Here is an 8,891-nt window from a genome sequence, read left to right as displayed (position 1 = left end):
ACTGAGCCACCAGGTGCCCCTTGTCATTCTTCTTAATGTTTTTATTTTATTTTGAGAGAGAGAGAAAGCGAGTGAGCATGAGTGGGGAAGGGCAGAGAGAGAGGGAGACACAGAATCTGAAGGAGGCTCCAGGCTCTGAGATGTCTGCCCAGAGCCCTACACAGAACTTGAATTCATGAACTGTGAGATAACGACCTGAGCCACAGTGGGACGCTTAAGGGACTGAACCACCCAGGTGCCCCTTTGTCATTCTTTTTGAGTCTAGTTGGTATCTAGTGGAATCTTATTGTGATTTCAAATTTGCTCATACCTGATGATTAATGAAGCTCAACATTTTAACATACATTTATTAGGCATTTAGATTTCCTCTTTAGGGAAGTACCTATTCAAGACTCCTGCTGATGTTTAAAACATTTTTTTTAATTTTTTTAATATTTATTTTTATTTTGAGAGAGAGAGAGAGAGAGAGAGAGAGCAAGTGGGAAAGGGGCCAGAGAGAGACGGAGACACAGAATCTGAAACAGACTCCAGACTTTGATCTGTCAGTACAGAGCCTGACGCGGGGCTCGAACTCACAGACTGCAAGATCATGACCTGAGCCAAAGTTAGACACTTAACCAACTGAACCACCCAGGTGCCCCTTTAAAATTTTTTTAATTTCAATTTTTTTTTTTAAAGACAGAGACAGAGCATGAGTGGAGGAGGGGCAGAGAGAGACGGAGACATAGAATCCAAAGTGGGCTCCAGGCTCCAAGCTGTCAGCACAGAGCCCAACGCAGGGCTCAAACTCATGAACCACAAGATCATGACATGAGCTTAAGTCAGATGCTTAATGGACTGAGACACCCAGGTGACGCCCCCTCTCAGCCCCCCCGAACCCGCCAATGATTTTTTAAGCTAGACTGCTGGTCTTTTTCATATTGATTTGTAGGAGTTCACTACAGATAGAAAGCTCTCTGTCAGTTACATGTATTGCAAATATCTTCCCTCATGGTGAGACTTACCTTTTCATTACTTGACAATCTATGTCAAGTAGCAGGAAACGATGCCCCTCCATGCCAATTCTGGCCAACTGTCTGTTTCTATATAAAGTTTCACTTATTATTTATATGCATCATTAACATATTGTCCTTGATCACTTTCAGGCTACAATGGCAGAGATGAGCTACGACAAAGACAGTGTTCTACTTCTTGTTCATTTTTTGTAAATGTGCTTGAAAAGAATGTGTATTCCTGAGTTGGCAGAGTATGTTATTCTACACATTCCATTAGGTTAACTTTATATTTGAAAAACAGGTTATAGAAATCATTTGAGACCTAGGATAATGTTATCTTCTGCCTGAGAAAATTTCTACTTGCTTCTGTCAGGCACTTGGGGACATAAGCAATCTGAATGCAGTGTCAAAAATTTTCATGGTTTTGACAGCCCAGATGACTGGAAGCTGGGCTGCGATCCATACAGAAGCTGCTTTATTTCAAATCCACCTTATGAAGTATTTCACCTGCAAAAATACCTCAGTATATACTGTAACAGATAAGAACTTTCAAAAAATAAACCCACAATACTATCATTATATCTAATAAAATCAAGAATCTTAATATTGTGTAATATATTATCCATGATCAATTTTCCCTGATACTTACCAAAAAAAATGTGTTTTTACTACAGATTTATTTAAATCAAAATCTAAACAGAGCCCAAAAACTGCATTTGGGCTGAAATGACCCTTAAGTCTTTTAATTTATAACAGTCCCTCCGTTTTGTTTCATGTTTTCATTTAAAGAAATGGTTATCTGTTGTGGAATTTCCAAATTCCAAATATGATTTATTGTATCTTCATGGTATCATTTAAGATAATTACCTGTCCCTTGTATTCCCTGCAAACTGGTAGTTTGAAAGCTTAAACAGATTCAGGTTCAATTTTCGTTGGTAAGACTGTATCTTATGGGTAGGGCTATATACTTCCAATTACATCTCACTGGGAAGAAAATAATGTCTGCTTGACCCACTTTTCAATGATGTCAAGATTAATTAGTGAATTCAGGTGTCATCAGTCTGATCCATCCAGTACAAAGTTCTCTATAGACTTTTTATCTACTGGTTCAGGAAGCTATTAACGATCTTTGCTGCAATGTATTATTTCATTAGATATTACAAAGTATTGATTTTTCTAATTTCAACATTCTATATGTATTAGTTATAATTGTTCCATATAGAAAAACTCTCCTTAATTCAACTGGTTGCCCTGAACTATAATTGGTTTAGAAAAGGCATAATGTTTAATTCTTTCCCTTTAAATTTTTCAGAAAGCTGGTCCCCTTATCAACCTCCAGAGTTTACTAATAAGTTTTTTTTTTAAAGAGGGTCATTATGAATACATAAAAGTTAATATATCTGATGTATCTCAATCCATTTCAACTATTATTCTCCTTGATGGTCAAACTGTCCACCTCTGACTTCTGTATTATTTTCACATGACCACGGTAGTCTTCGACTGGTTCCCCATTTTCTGACACAACATGTCCCACATGCATCTTCCACATGCTGTGCCTCGACTAAGCAACTCAGGTTTGCTTCAGTGGGAAATAGCTTGTAAAGACTGCAATCTCTTTGGCCTGGGAATTCTTTACCAACTTCTTAGCTCACCAGAGCCTTCAAAAGAGATTTTCTCCCCCTCCAGTTTTTCTAATTGTCCTTAAACGAGGGTTGGGCTGAATTATCCAGAATACCAATTTTGTAAGCAGAAATCTTCAAGTAAGTAAAGCAGAAAGCATAAGAAAACAGACTAATAGAAGAATTTGTGAATGAGAGTACCAAAAAACCTTTTACAGACAGCTTCCCTCAGTTGAATGTCTAAAAATGGAAGACAGAATAATCAACTAAGCTGCGGTTGAATTCAGAAAAGCTACAGAACTAGAGATTCAAGTGATAGTTCAGAGTGGCTTCTGAACCCAGAGGTTGGTTCCAAAAGTAGTTTTCTTAATTCACCAGCCAAAGAACCAGCAAAATATCACCCTTGCATTGGACTAAGAGCAACAGTAAAAGTCAATTAGGAAGCAAAATGGAAAATACCCATTAACGGGCCTAATGAGGGTGTGTATCCCTGGCAGCAAAATAAGGGGCCAGATAACACCCAACACACACCCTGGACACTAAGATTCTTACAGATTATAGTGAACAAATTTTTAATACTCCAAATGCTAAGTGTACGTATCGAAAGCTGATGTAAGAAGGGAAGGATCCTACAGGAAAAAACGGGCACCATTCTTTAATAGAATTCTTTCCCTTAAGAAGCGAAAACAGTCAAGAATACCTTCGTCAGATGGCTAACATGCTAAAAGATACTAAGAGTCACTATATGACTCTAACCTTTTTTGTCCCAGTCACACACACGACAAACAGTATTAATGGATCTTCAGTAAAAAGCACATCCTTCTGCATTTGAGTCTCCGATGAGCCCGCAGTCATGGCCAAGCCAACCTTCACTGCAGCCTTGTGAGACCCTAAGCAGAAGGTCCAGGTAAGCTGTGCCTAGACCCCCGATCCACAGACACTGAGAGAAGAAATGTATGAGCTTCCTTAAGCTGCTAAATTTGTGGTAATTTGTTACGCAGCAATAGATAACAAATACAGTGCCACAGGCTAGTACAATACTTTTATTTTAATATGTACTTCTGGTAACAGCTTGGAAAAAACACTGGCCTGAGTAGCAGAAGACCTGGTGTAAGTTTCAATTCTACCTTATTAAGTAAACTTGTATAAGGCTCATAACCTTTCTGTGCGTCCAGATTTCCTATTTATAATCAAGGATAAAACCTGCCCTGAGAATAAGAGAAAGTGCCTGAAACACTGAAAAGTTATAAAGCACTAAATAAGCCCAAATCCAACTGCTTCTCATCAACAGTTCTGCTACCATCACCTCCTGCCTGGGTTATTTCAGCGAACTCCAAACTTGTCTCCCAGTGTTTGTCCTTGACTCCTTATGTACACAGTTGCCCAAATGATCCCTTTAAACTTAAGTCATATCATCTCACTCCCCTGCTCACGATCCTCCAGAGGCTTTCCATCACATCTGAAAGAAAGTCCATAATGACCAGGGTCAGGCACAGTCTTTGCTGTTAATGAGCATAGTATACTGCACCTTAGCAAGATTCTCAATTTAGTCTCTTTTTTTATTATTTTATTTTAGAGGTTGAGAGAGAGCATGAGGAGTGGAGAAGGGCAGAGGGGGAGAAAATCTTAAGCAGGCTCCACGCTCAACGTGGAACTCTAGGTGGGGCTCAATCCCACAACCCTGGGATCATAACTTGAGCCCAAATCAACAGTTGGACACTCAACCAACTGAGCCACCCAGGAGCCCTTAATAGTAGTTAAGCACTTAATAGCATGCCCAGCCAAGTTTAAATACCTAGTAAAAGCACTACTGATAATAATAATAATCTCTTGATTACCTGGAGAAGGAGTAAAATTTACCGCTTTTAGAGTAACTATTAAGGTATTATTATCATTGTTAGAAAATTACTAGTACTACTGAGCCTGGGTGGCTCAGTCGGTTAAGCGTCTGACTTCGGCTCAGGTCATGATCTCCTGGTTCATGGGTTCGAGCCCCGCGTCAGGCTCTGTGCTGACAGCTCGGAGCCTGGAGCCTGCTTTGGATGCGGTGTCTCCCTCTCTCTCTCTGCCCTCCTCCGCTCATGCTGTCTCTCTCTCAAAAATAAATACATTAAAAAAATTTTTTTAAGAAGTACAACTAGTACTACTAGCAATAACAATATGAACCCAATGCCTTTAAAAGATTAAATTTACTAAGCAAAAATATCTCCATACTAGGTATCACTCATGTTCAGAATTACACAATAACCAATAGACACCACTTTCTGTCTCTGAAAACAGAGACCTCTCCTCTGCCCATCTCTAAGTCAGCCGAAACCTTGTTGGAACAGTGCCCTCTGTCTCACGAAAGCAAAGGTAAGGCCAAAGGCCAAGGAACTCTAAGTCAGTCCTCATGGGATGTGGATTTTAAGAGCACAGGAATAAATCAAGAGGTAGAAGGAGGAGATATGGGAGGAACAAAGAAGAAATCCTGATGCTAGGGCTGGGCATTTGCCCTATTCAGATATTTAAAGAGTGGAGGAATAGGGAGGCTGCCTGGGCAGCTCAGTTGATGAAGCATCTAACTTCAGCTCTGGTCATGATCAGTTCCTGAGTTCAAGCCCCACATTGGGGCAGAGCCTGCTTTGGATCCTCTGTCCCCCGCCCCTTCCCTTCCCCCACTTGCTCTCTTTCTCTCAAAAATCAACTTTTTTTTTAAGTGGAGGAATAGATCATTTTAAAAACTATTTTTATAGATTAGTAATCGTCTAACCACTTTTGGTCAAGAAGTTTGTGATGTTTTTAGTTTTCTTTCCTACACTTGTAGAGGGCAATTTTACAATGAGAAATCTTACTGATTCTAAAGCTGATGTGATATAATTTGACACTTAAACTTACAGTAAATCCATTTTTGTTCCATATTACAGCGAATGATGATATACTATGATCTGGAGCATGCACATTGTATCCTCCTCCATACCTGACCCACATCCTCCCAAATATGAGAAAAGAATTAATTGTTCATTCCTATTTGTCAAAAGTCTCACAAGGGATAAGATATTCTCTCCCTCTAAGAAAGTATGCTTCAGAATGGTCTGCCTCCAGTGTTTAGTCTAAAGCCAAATTAAAAAAAGATCACCAGGATGGACAACTGGCCCTCGTCTGACAATGAAAGACAGAGTCTAAAAGAAACACATACAAGTTTCAAGGAGAAAAAAAAGGGGGAAGAAAAAGTCCTTGGGCGTCAAGGCTCTTCTCTAAATTCAGAGGCAATGGACCTCAAGAAGACTGAGGATATGCCAGACAAGAAGCACCAACAAGGAGGAAAAGCAGCCAGTGCTCAAATATTCAAGAAAACAACTACTGCAAACCCTCCCAGAGTGCAGTGCGCATTGCACAATGCTGAACATTAATGAGACCCACACAGTGTAGCAGAGACAATAGGAACCAAGGCTGTCTGGCAAGCAGGGGCCATGGGTGGTATGTAAAATCAAGTTGTTGTTGTTGTTGTTGTTGTTGTTGTTGTTTTAAATTTATCTCTTTCAGAGTTTTCATTTCCTCACACAGAAGCACATTACATATGTGTATTACCAACTCTTTTATATGTTATTTTGAAAGGTATTACAAATGTATAAAATAAATGGATAGAGTTAACTAAATTTGCTGTACTCTTTACCGAAAGACAAAGTGTGTTTTTTTTTTTAAGTTTACAAAAGTAAGAAATTAAAAACGCAAAGATGAAGGGTAATTTTGGGAAAGGAAATGATACATCATTTAGATACATGTGTGTTTAAACAAAACTGCCTTTTATTTTAGTGGCAGTGGGTTAGCTGAGTTCCTTTAAATAGTCAGGGATTTGCAAAGTGCAAAGCTCACGTAACGTAATCTGTGTTTTCCGCAAATCCCCATCGGTCTACTTACTTAAGAAATCCAGGCTTCCTGGCTGGATGCCGGCATGCCAAACCTGCCCAGTCGTGCATAGTTTTATTTCTGTTACTAAATTAGGAAACCAAAGCGGGCAATGTCTGGGCCAACAGCAAAAAGGCTCAGCATCATTAGTCTGCTTGTCTTCTTAAAAGCCGGATCATTTTAAGATTATTTAATTTTTAATTAGAGACACCAAAGTAATTTAGCCTAATACAGAGCAATACTAAGAAATAATTAAATGAAGACAAAGGGAGAAATACAAACGTTTAACAAAAGTATTCTTTTGAAATAGCCTTAATCATGGTGTTGAAAATAAACTACTACCATTCAAGGCTTAATGTGTCAATGACTGATATGGAAATACTGCCTTCTTTTTCTAAGCAGTGAGGAAGAAATGGGAAGTTATTCAGCACAATTTTTATAAAGATCTACTAACATACTTTATGCAGAGCACTGTTGAGAGAAACTAAGTAGAGCATTCAGGGACCTGCCTAAAGGAACACAAAGAAGGATTTCAAAAGAACAAAGTCATTTTGTTTATTTTCAGATTTGAGAATGACATAAAAATATAGTAGGAAAATACAATTTTCCAAATTCCAAATTTTACTTTCCCCTAACTAGCATAGCAAAGGGGTTTAAATTGTTAGGTTACACACCTTAAAATATTTTAAACACACCTGATACTTTTAGTAAAAGCTAAACCTTGACTCCTAAGGGTATTGAGAGAATTTTAGTGCTACAACATCTGAGTGATATTTCTCTTATAAACATTTTGTTAAATACAGATAAATTTCAAAGTAATATTTATTTTACTTTAGTTCTCTCTATGAAAGAATTAAAAAATCAAGCATATGCTATAAAATCTGTGTTTTATATGGATGAAATGTATATAAATACCAGAATTTAGACATTGTAGAAAAATTAAAATTTGAGTGTTATAATAGGTCCTGAAAGGCTGAGCAAATATGACTTAAAGAAAAACAAAGATGTTCACAATATTCACTTCTTTAGCAATACAGACATTCATATTTATTTATAAAGAAGCCACAAAGAAAAGAACCCTTCCAGGAATCATTCAAATTGTTTGGTATCCTTTCATCCAATCTTTTTATACATATTTCCATGATTTCTACACAACACTGAAATGCATTTAAGTAATCTGATGTGAGACAAAACCCAGAGCTTTCATCTTCTTTTTGCTCAACTCCCACCACCAAGATCTGGCCAAAAGTGAGGAGCAGAAGCAGGCCACAGGGGCTGGATAAGCAGAAGCGATCTCTCTCGCTCTCAAGGCTATTCGTCAACTGTCGATCTTACTGAAGTCACAACGCACACCATTTCCATCTGGCCCCCTTGTCTGGCCCTTCACTGTCTCTACATTATTGACAAGAGGCACACTGCTGTGGAAGGCACAATAAAATTAGAGACATAAGCTTAAAGTCAATAATTACATAAAAAAAAATAAAAGTAATCGATTGATTAGAAATTATACTCAATAATGTAATAATCCCCATCGATCACTTTGATAAAAGGTCTTCCAGACTCTCTTTTTATTTTTTTTAAATGTTTATCTATTTTTGAGAGAAAGACAGAGTGTGAGCAGGGGAGGGGCAGAGAGAGAGAGAAGGACAAAGAATCCAAAGCAGGCTCTAGGCTTTGAGCTGCCAGTACAGAGCCCGAAGAGGGACTCAAACCATGAACTGCGAGAGCAAGACCTGGGCTGAAGTCGACACTTAACTGATCAAGCCACCCAGGCACCCCCAGACTCTCATCTTTATCTTCTTATTGCTACAAAAAGAAGCACGTATACAGATGAAATACCCAAAAAGAAGGAAAAAATAATTTTCTGATTGTAAGAATATCAATGAAATTTAATTTTTCAAAAGAAACTTGAAAAGGAAAAGAACAAAACGGGAAGACATACATGGCCTCCTTTCAAACCTCCTATAAAGCTACAGTAATCAAACCAATGTCGTACTGCCATAAGGAGAGACATAAAGACTAATGGAAGGAACATTAGAAATAAACCCATGTTTACAGACAACTGATTTTCAACAAAGGTACCAAGAAAATTCAACAAAGGAAGGATAGTCTTTTCAACAAATTATGTTGGAACAACTGAATATCCCATATATAAAATGAGAGAATATGAAGAGACAAGCCACAGACTAGGAGAAAATATTTACACATAATACATCTGATAAAGGACCTGCATCCAGACAAGAGCAGGACAAACTTGCTGTAAACAGTCATTTAAGTAAACATTTTAGGCTTTGTGAACCAGAGAGTCACTGTCACAACTACTCACTTCTGCCACTGTACATTCAATATGTGTATGAATAGGCATGACTGTCTTCCCATAAAACTTTAT

The 8,891-nt window shown here is 38.2% G+C and overlaps 1 protein-coding gene across 4 annotated transcripts in view; it reads right to left on the bottom strand.

Annotated features, from left to right (window-relative positions):
* Positions 1 to 8,891, bottom strand: part of LRRC28 (leucine rich repeat containing 28) — a 182,511-nt gene that overhangs the window by 94,524 nt on the left and 79,096 nt on the right. The gene's annotated exons all lie outside the window — the stretch shown is intronic.

This window comes from Felis catus, chromosome B3 (assembly GCF_018350175.1).
Source record: "Felis catus isolate Fca126 chromosome B3, F.catus_Fca126_mat1.0, whole genome shotgun sequence".
NCBI classification, from domain to species: domain Eukaryota; kingdom Metazoa; phylum Chordata; class Mammalia; order Carnivora; family Felidae; genus Felis; species Felis catus.
This window is presented reverse-complemented; position numbering and strand designations above follow the sequence as displayed.